Below are 20,822 nucleotides of genomic sequence, written 5' to 3' on the forward strand. Positions count from 1 at the left end.
TAAATTATAATTAGCCCTGGTCTGATTGTTTCACCCTTTTTCATAGGTAGGGAGAAGGTGAGACAAAAAAATTCCAAGATTTTATTCATGATTTTTTCCTTCTTAATGATACTTTTCCTCTTGAAGCTATCTAGGGACCCAGGAGAAATAACCTCCTTAGGAAGGTACCTGTGGGTCATTGGTCAAAAATTTCTGTGGGTAGGGCATTTGCCTTGCACACAGCTGACCTGGGTTCTATTTATCTGTCCCTCTCAGAGAGCCCAGCAAGCTATCGAGAGTCTCCTGCTTGCACGGCAGAGCCTGGCAAGCTCCCCATTGTGTATTCGATATGCCAAAAACCATAACATCAAGTCTCACAATGGAGACGTTACTGGTGCCCACTCGAGCAAATCAATGAACAATGGGAGAACAGTGCTACAGTGCAGAAAAAAATATATACCCCATTTCCCAAGATTTCAAGGAATTTCTAATTTCTGTGTCAGGTACAAGAGTCAGATTCTTAGAACAAAATATGCTCCTAAGATTCTTATCACTTATCAAATTTAAGGCATAAGGCTCCATCCCAAGAACTGTGAACAGGTATACACATATTTTTGTTGTTTAACACAAGCAAGCCTTAAAACTATCTTCATATAATCACTTAAATATATTTTTATCCATTAAAATGATTATGTGGAAGACAGACTTTGCATGTATCTCTCTATTGACCTTGATCTTAATGATAACTCAGGCAGGAGATATAGCAACAACCATTTGTAGTCCCAATAAAAGCTGTATGAACTTTGGATTTACAAATTCATGCAGCTTATGGGGCCATGGTGATGGCTTAGTTTGTAGAACAAATACCTTAGATGTACCAAACCCTGAGTTCAGGTCCTGAGTTTGATCCCCAGAACTGCATGCTCTTCTGACCATCACCAGGTATGGTCTTGGTAATCTTATACTATCTCTGGTCTGAGCACAATAGCCAAGTTCTTCTGGAGTGACCACTGTTAAAAATTTAAGTACCCTATTTATTATTTTTTAAATAACTGATCATTAATGTCTTTTGTGCTGGAGCGATAGCACAGCGGGTAGGGCATTTGCCTTGTACATGGCTGACCCAGGTTTGATTCCTCTGTCCTTCTCAGAGAGGCAGGCAAGCTACCAAGAGTATCCTGCCCACATGGCAGAGCCTGGCAAGCTTCCTGTGGTGTATTTTGATATGCCAAAAACAGTAACAACAAGTCTCACAATAGAGACATTACTGGTGCCTGCTTCAGCAAATTTATGAACAATGGGAGGACAGTGCTACTATCAGAATATTTATGAAGCAATTATACAAAGATAAGATTAGTTATTCCTTAATATTTTTTCTATACTAGGGATTCTCTATATAATCTAATACTATCTAATTTGGACACCAATCATTTGGTATGACTATTGGTATCCAATTTTATAACTGAAGCAAGTGAGACACTGGATATTAAAATTAATGGAAATCAATTTTTCAACTAATTGATGTTAGAAATAATATTTGAACCTGGATTAGTTTGATTCAGGTCAAGCTGTCATCTTAGTTTTAACAACTATTATCTACAAAACACTTACTAAACTCTCTAATCCTAATATTAAAACTACCATCTCCAAAGGCAATGGCAGTAACATTGAGCATCCTCAGGGCAGGTTTCACACTGAGAAATAATCAGGCTATGAGCTGGAGCCCCAGTGTGGCATCCTTCTTAATCTTTTTCAGGTCTGTCGCATTCACTAGGCAAGGATTGACTACTCTTTCCTTTCCTCTCTGAAAATACCAATAACCAGTATTCAATTAAAGTGAACCAAGATTGTTCTGTACAAGATAAAATAAGCTGATGGATTTTATATGAACAGGTACAGACCTGAATTCTTAAAAATCTTAAGATAATTTCATTTTATAAAAATTCAGTTTCTAAAGCACTTCCATTTGAACTATACTTACTGTTCTCTTTCGTTCTTCTACCATTTGATCAGAATCCAGTAAGTCAATTAAAAAATTATTAGAATTCTGTTTTTGTTAAACAAAATTTTAAATTATTAGCATGTCAGAAAACTGTAAATACACTGATTGTCAATTTTCCATCCTTTATTTCCTCTTCCCTATGAAAAGCATATCCCCTTATCCTACTTAAATAATTGAAGACTCCATGCATATCTAAACTAAGATACCCAGCTGGAGCAAAGAGTTTGAGTATAGAGCAGTTTACATCCATTTTAGCTAGCCAAAATGCCACGTTATACCAAAGCCAAATTTATGAAGGAAATATCTCAATCGAGTTCTGGACACAAAAAATGATTGGAGTTCGCTGCTTTGACATACAAATCAGCCTATGAAAATTTAGAAAATACATCACAGTCCTCTTTGACACAAATTTTATGCATAATTATGGCAGAATTAATTGTTCCCTCTTCTGTGGTTCTTTACCATCTTCAACTATATTTCTATTATAATATATATACTCTGTGATTTATATATACATCACTGTATCACTATCTCACTGTCATCCTGTTGTTCATCGATTTCCTTGAGCAGGCACCAGAAATGTCTCCTTCGTCCTAGCCCTGAGATTTTAGAAAGTGCCACATTCGAGGCTCTTTCAGGGTCAGGGGAATGAGACCCATCATTGTTACTGATTTTTGGCATATTGAATACGCCATGGGGAGTTTGCCAGACTCTGCCGTGCGGGCAGGATACTTTCGGTAGCCTGCCAGGTTCTCCAGATTAAGAACTGGATAATAAAATGATGTGCAGCTGCAAATGCAGCCGTGCGCTTCCGGGAGCTGGGTTTTATAGTCTCTGGATCTTGGCCGTTCATTGGATTACACAGTGCCAGGGGGAGTTGGTGGGTGTGACGCCTACCTACTAGAAGATGGGGGATCTGGGTGGAGGAGGCCCAGTCTGGATCCAAGCAGGCTTGGAGATCTCAGCCCCGGGTCCCACATGCCTGGGTTCCTCTGCTGGTTCCTTCATATGTGAGGCTTGTACAAACATGTGGAGAGTGGTCTCAGCTTGGCTGTGACTTCAGCTGCTGGGGCTCTGCTCAGGGCGGGGAGGGAAACTCAACCCACCCCCCCTCCAAGGGGGCAACAGCCAGGTGAGAACAACCAGTTGTGGGGGCAGGAGACTCTCGCTGTCATTTATATACATAGATATGTTTATCTCTTTTCCTAAATTCTTTTAAACTTAAGAGAAGGTAATATATTTATACACAAACAGGATATTTAATTTTTTAAAACATAAAAATTATTTATGATATTTTCATGCCATACATCTATACAACATCTAAAGTTGAATTTTAGGAATTCAGAAGAATACTTAGAATTCAAATAGGCTAAGAATGTTAAGATTGTTTAAACAAAAATAAAAGTTAGGAAAGGTAATTATTAAAATATAAATAGTTTAGAACCCAATTGAAGAAACAACTGAAAATTATAAAATCAAATTTTTCTTTTTTGGATTTTGGGCCACACCCAACAGTGCTTAGGACTTTTTCATGACTCTGAGCTCAGGGATCCCTTCTGACAAACTTAGGGGACTATCTGGGGTTCTGGGTATTTAACTCAGGTCGACTGCTTGCAAGGAAAGCACCTTAGACACTGTGCTAATTCTCTGCCTCCTTAAGTACTATTTTAAAAGGAAGTATAATATTCCTAGACAAAATTACATTTGATTCTTAGTATAGGACATTGTTCCTAAAACCACCCTAGGCTTGTAAAAGATGTAGTTGAAAGATCTGTTCCAAATCTTTGTTCTTAAGAAAATAAAGATAAATGTGATAAATATGTAGTATAAAAGTAAAAACTACTTTATAGAATATGTCTGCTATCCAAAACATGTTTAAACATTTTAAACATTAGTTACTAATTTATTAAAAATGATTAATTTTTTGTCATTCCCAATTTTATTGCTATTTTCCAGATCTTTTGAGAACAGAAGATGTCCCTAAAAGATGTATAGAATTTCACAGATTTCTACTAATCTATTTTTTCTACTAAAATATAGATTCTAAACCTCAACGTAGTGACATTTAGCTCAGATATCATTTAAATCAAGATTTTTTTTCAGGATTTTTCAGGGATTTATGATTTTTCAATCATGTTTTTTCTTTTCTCTTTTACTTTCTTGTATTCTTCCTTTCTGTATGTATGTCTTCTATGTATACATTGTACACATAGGAAATGCACACAATTTGTGACTAAGAGTTGGAGGACTTTTGAGTATAGCAATGATTCAGACTGTCAAACAAACAATTGAATAAAATGAGAATCTTTCTGGATCAATTTAAAGTAAAATGAAATCAGGGCAAAAAGTAAGAAAAAGATATTTGTTTTGAAACTTGAAGATGATTGAGTAGATTTTATACAGAGATTTCAGACAGAAGGATTATATGTGCAAGTCATAAAGAAGAGGCATGAGTCAACAGGGCTTGTTCTGAGCCTTAAAGATTTGGCATTGCCTACTAGGCAAGTGTGTGGGAAGAGCTGGGGATGGGATGATGGAAGATAATGACCTTGGCTGCTATGGCAGACTGCTTTTCTTGAAAGCCACTGGAATATTCTACCTGCCAAATGAAACGCTCTTATTAGCATTTTTAGCTGGATGACATCGAAAGACTGAGAAAGGGAACAGTAGTCTTTATATAGTTACATATTCTTGTATTTTAGGTGAATAATGCTGAGGTGAAAGGCATGGTGACCAGGACAATGGCAAATAGGGAAAAATTAGAGTTACTTAGGAGAAAAAAAATTAACACTACTTAGTGGTTGTGTATAGGGGGAAGGTGAGAGAGACTTAATCTTTATCCCTACTGCTTTCTTTATTTCTCATTTGAATTTGTAGAAATATTTTTGTTTGTTTTGGGGTCACATCCAAACAAATCAAAGGAGTTACCCATGGCTCTGCATTCAGGAGTTGCTCTTGGCAGGTTCATGGGGACATTTGGGGAGCTGTGGATTGAACCCTTGTCTGCCATATTCAAGGCAAACACCCTACCAGCTGTACTATTGCTCTAGCCCTTGAATTGTAAAATTTTCCATTAGTCACTAAACTTTGCTATTTTATATATTTCATGAAATCTACGCCAGGTCCAGACTGGTAATACAACAGGAAATGCAGTTTCATTCTAGCATGTGGTCCGCCCAGATTCTATCCCTAGCATCAAATATGACCTCCCAGCCTCCCACCATCACACCCTGCTAGGAGCAGTCCTTGATCCTTGAATCAGAACTACCCTTGGGCACAGATGGATGCAGTTTACAGTAACAGCCCCACCGTCCTTCCCCACAGGAAATGCTGTATTGCAAGTTTAACCTATATATGCCTTATTTGAAAAAAGTTTCATTTTGAGTTGGTCTTTCCAAAATGCTCCTGCAGTTCTTTTCCAAGATGTTCCAGTATGTGCTATCTTGGAATGTGAAAACTTGGTAAGCTGAGGCCCTGTGGGCATCAGAAGAAGTAAATACTCTTCAAGGATGCCAATTACCTAGACACAGGGTCCTGTTTAGAAATAACTCTCTCATTGGAGAAACTTATTTGAAGGAAGGGCAAAATCTAGGAAAAAGATTTGTCATATTAAATAATTTCCTCTTCGTTTTATGAGACTCACTCTCTCTTCTTGATATCCCTGACTTCTGTATCATTCTTGGGTTTTTCCTATTACTTTAGAGTTTACAGGATTTACAATATCTCCATAAATATGTACTTTGTTCTATTCTATTATCTGTCTAATAAAAATGAATTTATTTTTCTTTACACATGAGAAATATGCAGAGGAATGGGGAAATCAACCCACTATTCTACAATACAACAAAATCATAGAGAGACACCTAGTAATTTCTGGTCTCTTTAGTTTTAGATTTTGTGGTAGGGGAACATATCTGGTTGTGGTTAGGGCTTCCTACTGACTATATTCAGGGATCACTCAGATATTTAAGGATCACTCCTGGTGGGCACAGGGGACCATATGGGGTGCTGTGGATTTCACTTGAGTTAGCTGCATGCAAAGCAAGTTCTCTACCTGTTGTAATAGTTCTCTAGCCCCTAAAATTTTGGATTTTGAATGAAACTTTCCTTTTCTTTCAAAGTATTCTGGAAGACCTTGTGGGCATATATTCCTAAATGATTGTTTTGAGATTACTTGTTAGCAAATAGAATTTGTCCAGCAAATGAATGGCCTCTAGCTAATGCTTTTAATCTAGACTGAGGAAAAATTAGGTATCAGATTTATTGTAGTACTATTAACAATTGTTAAATTCAGGAATTAGTTTAAGTGTTCAAGAACTGATGAGTGAATAAAGAATCTGATGCAAAATGAAATATTACTTAGCCACAAAAGAAGATGAAATCATGCAATTTGCTGGTATGTTGATGATTCTGAAGGGTATAATACTGAATATAGTCAGAAGAAGAGGTACAAATACAGACTGATCTTTCATGAAGATATAAAGAAACATAGTAAGGGAGTAATAAATGCCCCAAAGCAACAGAACTTGAGTTTGTCTACAGAAATGAGCTTACTTAAGTACAGTGATTGGGCATGGATACGAGCGAATCTTGAGGCATAAGTGGAGGGAAATGGGTGCTTCTGTGGCAGTTGTGGTATTGAATCACTGGTCTCTAAAAGCATATTATTAACAGTGCTGTTAATCGAGGTGCATCAAACATTTTAAATATATATATATTCTGAATATTATCATAAAGAAACATGAAAGTTGAATGAAAGGTCATTGTATATTACTGAATTATCTTTTTAAAAGATACAAGTTCATGAAAATCAAGAAAATTCTGTAAAACTACTCCTAATTGAAAAAGTCTAAATAGTTAAGTAAACGAACTTCATGAATAGAACAGCATTTTTTTTAATAAAAAAATACTACAAAGGAAAAACTTGATAAAAATGAGATTGAGAGGTAGTGTTATTCTTGCTATATTCTGACTGTGATTGTTTTATGGTATGTATGTGAATTGACATAAATTCATATAGAAAAAAAAGAGAAAAATTTCTAACCCATCAGAGCAAATATTACCCAGAGTGCTCAGATTTCTTATGGTCTCACAGTGTAACATAGAACTGTATGTTACCTCTGACAAGACTGGAAATGAATCGGTTAACTTGAAGATATTTTGATCTGTGATTATTAGATTTATGAGATTTTCTTAATTATCAACCTATGAAACTTTTTTGGCAGTTTTAAAAGAGAAGTTTTCTTTGAGAAATATTGTAGTTGGCGTGACTCCTGTTTTTAACTTGTGTTTAACATTCTCCTTTTGTTCCATCCTGAAGAGTTGGAGGAGTGCATGATTGAGCCTGTCAATTTGAAATATGGTTTTTAGATTTTCAGATGTGATAGATATTTTTTCTGTTCTCTTCACATGACGGAAGAAATTAAGTAGCTATTATGGACCGTAGTTTTGTTCACATTCTGTGAGAATTCCTTCTATCACATTACCATTTCAAAAGTAATAACTACAATAAAAGCAACTAAACATTGAAATTCAGGTATATACTGACCCTAAATAATGTAAATATATTTTACACTTCACAATAATCAATAAAGAAATATTACATACAGTTAACAAATGAGTAACTGAGTCAAACAGAATAGATTTTGAAATCATTTGATTCTAGGCTTCATCACTTTATTATTTCAAAAACTTCATATTTATTCTTTTAAAAGTATATATGTGTATCTGTTTCTCTGTATACATCTAAAAGAACTTTGAAAGTAAAATTGCCAAGACTGTCAATCAGATAATTTCATAGTAGACTTTGTTTCTTGTGATTTTTGCTAGTGGCATAACTTTAAAGAATCATTGATTTCTTAAGAAAAAGCTCTATCTGTGGAAAAGATTAGCAAATGAATATACATGTGACAGATAAAGTCTGTCTTAAGAAAATAGGTTTAAGTTTTTAACTTTTATAGAGTTTGGGCAGAAAAGATTTCTAAAATGTGCATTCAAGAGTCTTTCAACAATGACAGGTCTGAAGTTTTCAACTTACAACCATAGCTCTTTAGAAAACCTCAGGCACTTTTCTTACTTCAATTGATATTGCATAACATTTTTTTAAGTGAGTATCACCTGACTGGAAGACTTGCACATATTCATTTTTATTCAAAATATCTACTTTGTAGTTCATATGTTACACAAGTGAAAAGTACATCTTAATTAAAGAAACTTCAAAATCAAAGTGAAGAATATCACTAATGTGCAGTGAAATTGGGAGTAGAAACAAACTAGAACAACTGTGAAATAGATAGCTTGTTCTGTTTATTTCTATTCTTTGCAGTGAACAAATTTTAATCTCAAGATAGCTAGTAGCCTTGAGTACAACATCCTCCAAGATTGTTTTGTGGATTTCATGTATATGATGTGCAAAAAATTAAAAATTAATTATTGGCAAGATGACCTCCTAAAGAGGTTTTTATTTTGAACAAAACTAGAGCTTTTACCTTAGATTTTACAAAATTTTAGACTTTACATAATTTTAATCAGGAACCAAATAGAAAAGTTATTATTTAAGTGGACTAGGAAATAATTTAAAGAGACCAGAGAACATACTTTACATGTGAGAAGTCCTGATTTGATCATATGATCTCCACACACAACTAGAAGATCCCCTGAGCACCAAATGACATGCCACCCAAATAAAGTACAGACATATTTTGAAAATTAATCATTTAGTTTTATGGAGTTTGTGGTCCGATACATATTTGTGTATATGCAAAACTGGTCTTCTTTATTTCCTTTTTTTTTTTATAATGTAAGAGTTGCACTGTCCTCCCATTGTTCATCAATTTTCTCGAGAGGACACTAGTAATGTCTCCATTGTGAGACTTGTTACTGTTTTTGGCATATCAAATAATCATGGGTAGCTTACCAGACTTTGCTGTGCAGGTGGGATACTCTCGGTAGCTTTCTGGGCTCTCTGAGAGGGGTGGAGGAATCAAACTGGATCTGCTGCGTGCAAGGCAAAGGCCCTACCCACTGTGCTATTGCTCCAGCCCAATGTAGGAGTACTGCTAACTATTGAACCATTGATTAAGCTGATTAAATTGGGCATGAACTCCACATTACTTTTTCTTTTTTTATTCAGAGGGTTAATTTTATTTTATTATTCAGGCTGGAGCGATAGCCCAGTGGTAGAGCATTTGCTTTGCACGCATCTGGCTCAGCGGAACCGAGTTCGATTCCTCCGCCCCTCTCGGAGAGCCTGGCAAGCTGCCGAGAGTATCTCGCCCACACGGCAAAGCCTGGCAAGCTCCCCATGATGTATTCCATATGCCAAACACAGTAACAAGTCTCACGTGGAGACATTACTGGGCCTGCTCAAGCAAATCGATGAACAAGGGGAAGACAGTGCTACAGTGCTACATTCTACTATTATTTCCCCCACCCCTTTGTTTTGATTCACCGTGAGATACTGTTACAAAGCTTTCATGTTTGAGCTTCCGTCATACAATCATCAAACGCCCATCCCTTCACCAGTGGCACATTTTCCACCACCAAAATCCTCAGTATTCCCCCTCCCCAACCCCCGTTCCAATCCTTCCCCTGCCTACGTGGTAAACAATTTCCCCTGTACTCTCTCTCTACTTTGGTTACATTTGATATTTCGACACCAGTTTCACCACCACTCAAACTTGCTGAAAAGGCAATGCTAGATGATTTGTTTTGTATAGCTTGTTATGGATAGCATATAATGTCAAGGAAATTCTGTGTTTTTCCCTTCTGGGAGCTTTAGTTTACAGTCTCTGGGTCTTGGCCGTTGATGAGATTATATGGCGCGCGGGTGGGGGGGGAGGAAGCAGTTTGTATATGGGACTGTCAAGCTACTGGAAAACTGGGGACCTGGAGGGATGAGGCCCAGTCCCAATCCGAGCAGGCTTGGAGATCTCAGTCATGGGTTCCTTTGTACCTGAATTTTTTTGGCCGGTCCGCTCTCCAGTGAGGTTCATCCAGTCTTGGCTGAGGCTTGTCCCCTCTTGGTAAGGCTTGTCTGAGCGTGTGGAGAGTAGCCTTGTGCATGGCAGTGGTTGGTTTCTGGAGGTTTTCAGCTGCTAGGATTCTGTTTGGGGCGGGGAGGGCAACTCAACCTGCCCCTCCAAGATGTTCTGGTGAAGACAGCCTGGGGTGGGGTCAGGAGATTCTGTGGTGCTCTCTTCTTGGAGCTTTAGTTTATAGTCCCTGAGTCTTGGCTGTTGATGAGATTACATGGCACTGGGGGCAGTCTGTGGGTGTGACTGTCAAGTTACTGGAAAACTGGGGAGCTGGGTGGAGGAGGCCCAGTCCCGGAGGTCCTGGAGATTTCAGTCAAGGGTTCCTGCCTACCTCCATGCTAAAGACCCTACCTGCTTCTTTTGATCTCTTTCAAGAGTTTCTGAAATAAGGCCAATAAAAAAGCTTATATAGCTGAGCCAGAGGTGGTTTGTGGGTGTGGCTTCCACTACCTAATTTTTGGTCATTTAAATTCTTGGTAAACTTGACCCCAAGTTACTGGGGTCTGGCCAAAGGCACAGCAGCAATTTGAGGGTATCTGGAATTCTGAAGGCACCATCAGGCTGCTGATGCACTAGCCCTGCAGGTACAGGTTGACCTACTGGTGACTCCCTAAACTGATCTTATTTCTTTAGGTAATTTTGTCTTTTCTCAGAATAAGCTAGATCTAATATTATCTCTTTAGTCAAGCAAGTGAGTGAATGCACTTTGTATCCAGAAGTTATTATGACAATGATTCATGATCTTTAACTTCAAAGATAGTGGGAGAGAAAGGAGATATGAATAACAAAATAGCAATTAATAATACTTGTTACATTAATTTGCAAAAACAGTTTTTACATACATTGTTATACTGAATCTTTACCACAGTTCTAAAGTTAAGCATTTTTGTTATTTCTGTTTTATACTAAAGATATTTAAGTCTGGAGAGGATCTGAGCCAGTCTTAAGTCATCTGCTATTAAACTGCAAACTGAAGGCTTGAACCCATGTCACTACTTCCTGCAATTCTTTGGACATAGTGGCTAAATAAATATTGATTTTCTTTCTCATTTCTTCACTTGTTTTCTGACTTTCTGCCTAACTCACTGTTGGTTTCTTCTTTAAGAGTGCCAACTCACCAATTTTTCTTAATGAAAGAAGTCATAAGTTTGGAGTATCAGTAGAATACAATGAATAAATTTTGATAATGCTTTGTTGAGTAGAACATCATGAAAAAAATACATATAAATGGCCCTTAGTTGGATGAAGTAATAGTGAATGAACGAGTATACCAATGAATCATGGCAGTATGGAAATGAAGCAAGGGTGGGTATGTCAGCTATTGAAGTAATTATGTGGGTATCTCAATAACTTTAGGCTTTTCGTCACTATTGGCGAGTATGCAGTAACTGTCTCATAAGACTCTCATCTATTTTGACCGTAACTAGCTATTTTCTCAAAGACAATTTTCACACATAAACCTCTTAGAATTGAGTTTTTTTTATATGTTTTGCTTGTGGATATGCTTATATTCTGAGATGTTTTAATTTGTCCTTTTCACTCTGCTATGCACTTCATTTTGTTCCAGAGTCAGGGAAAAAAAGATCTGACGCTGCTGTCTATGTAAGGTGAAAAATCCAGTCTCATATCAGGGTCTAGAAAAAGTGACTTGGTAGCTTAACTCTTCAGTGTTGTGACATTGTTTCTTTGCATAGCAAAAGATGAGGAGAGTAGTGAAAAAGTGATGAGAATGAGGACTGGAAGTATCAAGGTTATGGTTGAGAGTTGGGCAGGAAACAATTAGAGTTCTGTGCAGACACAGAAAGCACAGAAAAAATGTGCAGTCAGGCAGCAATCAGAAGTGCCACAAGAGAGCCAAGAACATATGATGTCTAAGGCAGGTAAGATAAAAATGCTAAGAAAGGCAGAGTTTAAGTTTCAGCCATGGGACTTCTTTAAAAGCATAAGCTTTGAGTCCCTGGTAACACGCTCATGTACATAGTGCAATTCTGAGAGCAATGTTGTTCATGATACCTGGCAAAAGGGGTGGGAAATGATTCAATTGTTAAATTGCTTTACCTGTAAGCACAGATATCCGTGCTTCTTTTTTTTTCTTTTTTGGGTAACACCCGGCTATGCTCAGGGATTACTCCTGGCTCTACACTCAGGAATTACTCCTGGCAGTGCTCAGGGGACCATATGAGATGTTGGGAATAGAACCCAGGTCTGCCATGTGCAAGGCAAATAACCCACCCTCTGTACTATCACTTCAGCCTCATCTGTGCTTCTTAATCAAAGACCAAAGATGATATTAAAACCAAAAATGGTCACACAATTGCCATTTGTTTAGCAATGTCAACGTAAGAGAGGGCAGTTTATGAAGAAAGATCAAGGTATTTTGCCAGAGATTTGGGGAAATTACAAGGGGATTCACAGAGGGTACTAATATAAGGACCCTCTTGAATATTTTCCTTATATGAGAGTTATAAAAGTAGAGTCTTTGTTGAGGTTTAGCAGTTGTTTCCTCCACCCCGGAACTCACAATCCTCTCCTCTCCTCCCTTTCTTCCCTCCCCTCCCCTCTCCTTTCTTCTTCTCTTCTCCCCTTCCCTCCACTCCCCTTCCCTATCCTCCCCTCTCTTCCCTTCTCCCCCTTTCTCTCTTCTCCCCTTTTCTGTTCTCCCCTCTTCTTCCTGCCTTCCCCTCTCCTTTCCTCCCTTCCCCTCTCCTCCCCTGCTCACCCTTCCCCTCCTCTCCCCTCTTCTCCTACCCCACCCCTCCCTACACTTCCCTTCCCCTTTTCCTCTCTTCCTTTATTTTCTTTCTATGAAGCAAGATAGTTTCATTTAAATGTACTTGAAAAGATTCAAGGAGGCAGAAGAAAGGAAGCACATATTCAAGAAAGAACACAAGTATCTCCAGAATGGGGACAAGTAAGCAAAGACACAAAGACAAGCAAACAAGTATGTGTTCAAAGGAGGACATGGGCTTGAAAAGCAGTTCATACAATTTTGTTTTTATAATATTAAATTATAATTTTTATAATATTACAAGATTTTTAGCATAAATTTTATCCTGATAATGTACAATTCTCTTTTTGGAAAAATTGCATAGCTGATTATCACTGTCCTCCCATTGTTCATCGATTTGCTCAAGCGGGCCCAGTAATGTCTCCATTGTGAGACTGTTGTTACTGTGTTTGGCATATTCAATACGTCACTGGTAGATTCACAAAATGTTCTTATTGATTTTTATGCAGCTTTTATATTCATAGCTGACCTATGATTACAGTTGATGAGATGGATGAGTATGAATCTGACAAGAATGTTGGTTCTCATTTTCATTTATGCTAATGACTAGGATGAAAGGGAAACAAAAAAGCTCTATGCTGAAAACTCACCTTTTCTTCAATAAGCTGAATAGGCTGTAGCCAAACTAGGTAAAAGCCTTTAAATATTGGAGGGGTATTTTTCTCATAGCCTAATGACTACAGACTTCACACATTTTTAAGTTTAATCTGCTTTTGTAAATTATACTTTATTTGTGACTTTTAGCTATGGATTGAATTATGAGCTTCCTGGACTCATATTGAATCCCAAGACCTCGAAGTGACTTTATAGGGAAGAAAACAGGATTTATAAAAGATGTCAAAAGGTTCAATGAGGCATAAGGATGGGGCTCTTATCTGATAAGATTAGTTTCCTATTATAAAGAGATCAGCAAGGAGCTTGTTTTTATTTTCATTGTTACATTGTTTCAGGAATTAGCAACAAGGTAGTTTGTCTGAAAACCAGAAGACTATTCTCACCAGAAACTGAATTATACAGAACTTTCTAGCCTCCAGAAACCTGAGATGTAAGTTTCATTTTGAAATTGATGGCTTTTTGTGTTTACTACCTTTGTTTTTAGTATATTTATATATAAGTTTATATAATACGTTTAAGTTATGACTGTTCAACATCTTGCAAATTCTTAAATATTTGACAATCAAGTCTTCTACACCAAATTAAGCCAGTTTTAGCTCTCTACAGCTCATATTAAAGGTTTTATTTTTGTCAGTATTTAAGGATTTTGGGGATTGCTATATTTCAGTACCCATCCATCTTTGAATGTAAGATTTTCTGTAATTTTTGCTTTTCAAAATTGAAGAAAAACAACAATTTAGAAGTAAATTTCCACTTGAGTTAACTTTCATAGGCACAAATAGCTTTCACGTCCATTTTCTAACTACTTCTCAAACCTTCTTAACCATAGTGCCCTTTGGGACTCTTGTTAAAAAGATATTGATGCACAGAACCCTCATTTTCATTCTGTAAGTTTGAGTTAGAATGTCGACATATTTGCTTTTAATTAATCTCTACTTGACTCCTATGACTCTACTTGGAAACTTTGATGCCATTGTTCAGTATAGGGCTCAAAGAAACTATTATCCATTAGCAACGAAATAAATTTGTATTATTCATGCACCAAACTCAATCCAATCAAAGAGTTAAAGAAAAATGATAAATATCTTAAATATTTGAGAAAGTTCATTATTTCTTAGCAAGAAAAGATGATTTCATTTTGTAATATAAAATGTTAAGCATACTTATGATTAAGAAAGTAATGTAAAACTAGAAATATAAACATGAAAAGAGTTAAAGTCACTATTTAAAAAGAGTTTTTAAGAACTAATAACAAAATGATGTCATACCCCTGAAAAATGGATTGAGCTAGTAGAAACAACTATAATTGAAGATAATAAAATGTCAAATGACCAATACATTGATAATTAAAGTTCAACTATTTAAAAATGTTAGAAATAAACGTTTCTATTGAAACATTAGCAAAGATAAAATATTTTAAAAAGTTTTGGTCAGAAGATTTTGTGAAAAACTTTCCAACTTGTAGATCATCAGTAGAAGAGTAAATTAGGGCAACTCTTGTAGAGTGTTTTAAAATATAATGTGCTCATGGTTCAGTTTCAACAATATCATCTCATTTAAGTTTTTAGACTTTGAGATACTTATACAAATGTGATTTCAATAGAGGAGTGTTATAGTAGAAAAATCTGTAATAAGCTTGGATGTTAATTCATTGTGCACATATATACGAGAGACATTATTGTATTGTGTTATGATAGGTAAGTTATTATAGTGAAATGGTATTTCTCAAGGTTATTAACAGCTCACCCGCATGGCAGAGCCTGGCAAGCTCCCCATGGCATATTTGATATGCCAAAAACAGTAACAACAAGTCTTAAAATGAAGACGTTACTGGTGCCCGCTTGAGCAAATCGATGGACAACGGGAGTACAGTGCTACAGTGCTATTAACAGCTCCAGAAGAAATCTAAGTGTTTTCCAAAGGAAAAACATGAGGGAGTGGGAGGTATCTGCATACATTGACTGTCTGCGGTCACCAATCTGAAGAGCGAGGCTCTAACCAATGTTAGAACTAAGGAAAATTGAAAATAAGAAAAATTGTGAAGTTGATGACATCTGTGAATCACTTTTCTCCTTTGTAAGTTTTTAAGGAGGGGATCAGGAGAAGCTTAAGATGCAAAACATCAGAGTTTCCTGCAATGATGAGAGGGAACTAAAAAGGTTACAATCAATCTCCCTTTAGGATTTCAAATGTTGATAGTAAAACTACTTGACTGAAAGAAATAAGAAAGGACAGAAATCTTACTGCAGGTGAGAGGGAAGTTCTTAGAGAGTAGTACGTTTTTTCCTGGACTGCTGATTTGGGATAGTTTTGGAAATGAATTGTTTATGAAGATCGTCGGTATTATTGACCAGTTCCAAATTAGCCTACTCTCTCTAGATCCAATTTTGCAAATAGAAACTTTAGCATGTATTTGTCTTCTAAGGCTTGAAAGTTCTAAAAATCAGTTAATTATATTTTATAGATCTCTTTTTAAGCTGGTAGTTTTATTATCAATATTTTAAACCCTTAATGGAGACTGACTATAACCTATTTTGTTCTCTTTCATCTAAGTCTGACACTCAGAGAAAAGTGATCTTTTGTTCTTTGAATAGACTTTCTACATTTTTTGGCAAACCTTTCCCTCACCCCCCAAAATTGAGTTATAGCCTGTGTCATATATCTCATATTTTTCTCTCACAGACGAATTGCTAAGAGCCTTGTTCTTCAGCTTGGTGATTAGGCATCCTCAGTGCACACTGATCACACTTTTAACTTATGGGAAACAAGCTCAAATTACTTCTTTGTCAGCAAATCTCTCACCTCATGCATCTCATGGTATATTACTTATTTATATTGATTTTTATTATGTGCAATATTTATTGTTTTATTTATTGTTGGCTATGCCTGCCAGTGTTCAGGGCTTACTCCTGGACTGTGTTCAGGGATCATTCCTGGTGTTACTCAGGGGACCACATGCAGTGTTGGGAATTAAACAAGGCTGAACCTTATACCAGGCAAGTGTCTTATGCCTGGACTATCTCTCTGCCCCGTACTGATTTTTAGATAAACCAGGGGATTTAAAAATATTTTAAATTTGTTGCCAAAGATCTTTCATAAACCAGGTTCTCTTATATGATATAGACTTATGCCCTCATACATAAATGGTGGTAGATTTTAATTCTTCTCATTATTTAGTTTAGTTTTTTTTTCTCAAGTGAAAGCTTTGTGAAAGTCTGGATTAGAAACTTGAGTTTTTCTTTCTAGGATCTTCCAGTGAATCTCCCTTAGGATGGGATTCCTCTTTCTTTTCCTAAGCTGGCTCGGCTATCATGATGATCCCACAGAGACTTTCTCCTTAACACCTCACCACAGCCTCAGAGCGTCCTTGAAATTCACCTGTGAAAATTGTATATGATATTTTGAACTACCTGAATTACCTGTCTGTAAATCATAAAGACAGCTATTTTCTGAATGAAGATATACTCTGACTCTCTTAAAAAAATAATTAATGTAATTTAAATGCACTAATATAAATGCAAACCCCTGACTCACATTGTTTCTACATCCTTGTTTTGTTAAAGTTAAGCAGCAATTTAGAGAGGTAGAGTCAAGGCAGTTGGGGATCAGTAAAGGAAGCTTCCAGAGCTTCTCCCGATGTTTCTCTTCTTGTACATAACTCATCTCAGAGAGGCTTTAAAGAGCATTTGAATTCTGTGATTACAGATACCTGCAAGAGACTTAACCTGCCCATGTGTGACACTGGCACAGTCTTATCCTCATTCTCATCATGCCAACAACAATGTTTTATTGATTTTTTTCATGGTTGGGAGAATAAAGTTTTAACTGTGAGACTTACATATCCCTGACTTCTAGGCTATTTAAACTGCAAGTCATAGGAGCAGAAAAATCTTGGTATGTCATGTTTCAAAAAACTTTGGTTAGCTTTCAAATTTTTCACTCAGCAGGTAAATTAAAAAATCCTTTTGCATTTGAGGTTACTCATGTAATAATTAAGTTGACACATTTTGAGCTCACCCTTCCTGACAAATGTTTCTTTAAAGAGACATGAAGCCTGATAGAAAACTTGCAAGGCATGACACATCAGCAGAAATTGTTTCTGCACAGAATGGTTTTAAAAGATTTTTTCCTGAGTAATCACTGGCATTTACCCCCCTTTTTTATATAGTCTTTGCAAAACCTTCTGTTAATTGATGCTTGTTATTTTAGGATTGTTAGTAAAGGTTTCATGTTTTAAACAATTCCTTAAACCACAGTATATGTAAAACTGGGTTTAAAATAAGCCAAATGGTCTGATTTGAATACTGATTAGGATGAAGCAGACTCATCAATAAACATGGAGCCACAATGACCTCAGGAGGGCAAGGAGCTTATGATGTGCATCAATTGTGTTTGGGAAATAGCTTTTTACTTATGACTCTAAAGTCAGCTCAAATTCAGGTTCCCCAAAGCAAAGGACTCTGTACCTCACCTGCGAGCACTACATTAGGCATGACTTCTATTTTAGTCAGGAAGTCAGGCAATATAATAACAACACAGTCATTTCTCTAACCCATCTTTGCCTTTTTCCTTCCCTAAATTGCTTTTTAAGGCTTTGGGGTGTGGCTTTGCATCCCAGACATGCATTTAGGGTGACAATGAATCATCCCCCCCCCACTCCTGCCCCAACCCCCCTCCACCTAGGTTTGATCAGATTTTATTGCACAGATTTAAAAACAGAGGGGAAAAAATATCAAAATGTACTAATTTCCTGCCAGAGGAACAGGCTGGTTTTATACAGTGTGACTAGATATTGATCTCTCACCAGGCTTGTGAGGCGGGTGGCGGGAATACAGGAGCCAGGAAGTCAGCGTCATTCGGGTTCTTATTACAGAATCCTGTCAGGGTGCTCTGGGAAAGGCTTAGAAGGAACCTCACCAGCACCTGTGTCAGACTTCCTTATGGGAGCGGATGGACTCTGCCTGCACTGTGCATGCCTCGGTTTCTCTGACCAGCAGTGTGCAGTCAACTAGGAGCATGGTTCGGAGTCTGGTGCTGGGTGACCTAGATAATTTTCAGGACTGGGGGAATTGCCAGCCCCCCGCAGATGAGGGTGACTGTAGTGGGCCAGGTTGGGGACCAACGCTCTAACATTGCTAACACCTTGTGACTGATTGGCTCCCCACAGGGAGTGTGTGGGTTACCAGTGACACTAACTTTGTACAAAGGACAGGAATCTCAATTCAGTATCTGGACCAGATGTCCATGCACACATTACCCTTCCATCTTCCCTGAACTCTGAGATTCCCTCTCCTAGTTTTACTTCCCACAGACGAGCACAGGAGAACAGAGACCTATCCTTGCCTGTGCCTGGAGAATCTTTCCACAATGCAGAGACTTTGCTACCGGCTTGAAAGGGATGAGCACTAAAATGGTGGTGGAAAGAAGGGAGAGGAGAAGGAAGAGCACATACAGAGAGACCAAGGAGAGAAACCAGGAGCCATCCCTGGAAGCAGCAGCTCTGTGAGGAATTTATAACCAGAAGGATGACTTTTTAGCGGCACGGCTGAAAGATCCTGGGCAGGTTAATAAGCTTTGACAATTGGTGGCTCCATCACATTTTTTTCCACAACGTTATGAAATACTCTACAGACCTCATCTTATTGATATTAATGTTGTAACAGCTGCACTGGCTCACCTGCTCTGCACTCAGGCCTGCTGTGGGCTGTGCCCCAGCCCTACCCCAGGAGCTGTCCTTTCCCTTTCACCTCTGGAGGGGGGTGTGGCATAAAGCTTTCAGCACAGGTGCCTCCTGTCACTTTCCAGCTGGGACCCTGGTGGTATATTCAGATTGGCCAGAATTTGGTAGCATCCAAGGTGTAAAATGTCTTCAAACACAGGTGCTGGGGGAAAGATGTGCTTCATTTTAGACCCAGACAGCTTTTTGGCCTCAAACTCACAAAGGAAGCGACTCCTGGGAAAAGAATTATAAATGGGTCTGCCTGCTTCAGAAAGAGAGAGGTGAGAGTATCTTTTCTTAGCAAGTTGAATATAGGCATGATTGGGATGCATGAAGGGTGGCTTCACACTATAAACACAGCCCTGAGAAGTATATTGGCTTGATTTGAAAATTTAAACATTTTCCAGGGACTGGGTTTATCACTGAGGTCTGGGGCATCACAGATCATATTGGATTTACTAAAATCATTTATTAAGGAATGACAGCAAGGAGGACATAGCACTTCTACGGAATGATCTTAATATTGATTTCTATTTGTGTTTCATAATGGGAAAGAACTGCTATAAAATGTAATAAATATTGATGGGGACAAAAAAACTAGTACTGGAAAGGTCATGATAGCTAAAGGGTACTATGATAATAAATTAGTGACTATCCCAATACATCAGCAACATCCCAGAGAGAGCTATCAGGAGAAGAGCGGTTCCAGAAGGTCACAGCTAATAGTGACCCCAGATACGGCCCTGGGAAGTTTGGAATTATCTTGTTCTTGGCTGTTGACTCTCCTCCAGCTAAGACTTTTGTTGTACCAAAGTGGTATCGCAGAGGTATGGAGGTATTTACTTAAATTATTTCCAGAAATCTTATTATGCAGTTGTGGTGAATAAGAGAATCTGTAATCTAGACAAATTTAAAGAAAGATGTTCAAATAGCAATACACTATATACGCTGTTAGAAAGAGCCTTTGCTTTCTAAGAGTGGAGCATCTATCTTCTTTTTTTTTTTATTTTTTGGGCCACATTAAGGGCTGTTCAGAGATTACTCCTGGCTCTGCACTTAGGGAGCACTCCTGGCAAAATCTGTGGGACGATATGAGGTGGCAGGGATCAAATCTGAGTTAGCTGAATACAAGGCAAGTGACCTGCCTACCGTACTATATTTCATTCCCATCCAATCTTTTTTTTTTTCTCAAGCATTGCAATCCACTTTCATGATAAAATTTGTGATAGATTATTTCATTGTGTTGATGTGTCTATCTGTGGAATGAATATGATCACATATGCTTAATTTACAGATGCAGTTCAAGTAAGGTAATGTGAGAGAAAACTTTGAATTATAAAGCCTTTTATACATAGCAAGGACCTTCATATAAAGAAATGTAACATAAAATGTGAAGGTTAATTTTAACATACCTGTTTTGGATAGGGGAGGGCAACATGAGAAAAGACTTGGTCTCATAGCAAAGAGGTACATTGTGCTTTGAATGATGCACTGATCATGGAGTAGCAGGTATATAGTTTTCTGAGCCCCCAGACCATATACTGGGTTTGATGAATGAATACAATTTCATGAGGGAAGTAAAAGAGATGAGGAGGGTATTTTAAAGGAAGAGGCACTGCTTTTTTAAATACCTGGGGGTATATCTGCATATAATCTTTCTCAAGCTTTTAGTAAAAATTCATC

This window comes from Sorex fumeus, unplaced genomic scaffold (genome assembly GCF_029834395.1).
Source record: "Sorex fumeus unplaced genomic scaffold, SorFum_2.1 ptg000054l, whole genome shotgun sequence".
In the NCBI taxonomy this organism is placed as follows: Eukaryota; Metazoa; Chordata; class Mammalia; order Eulipotyphla; family Soricidae; genus Sorex; species Sorex fumeus.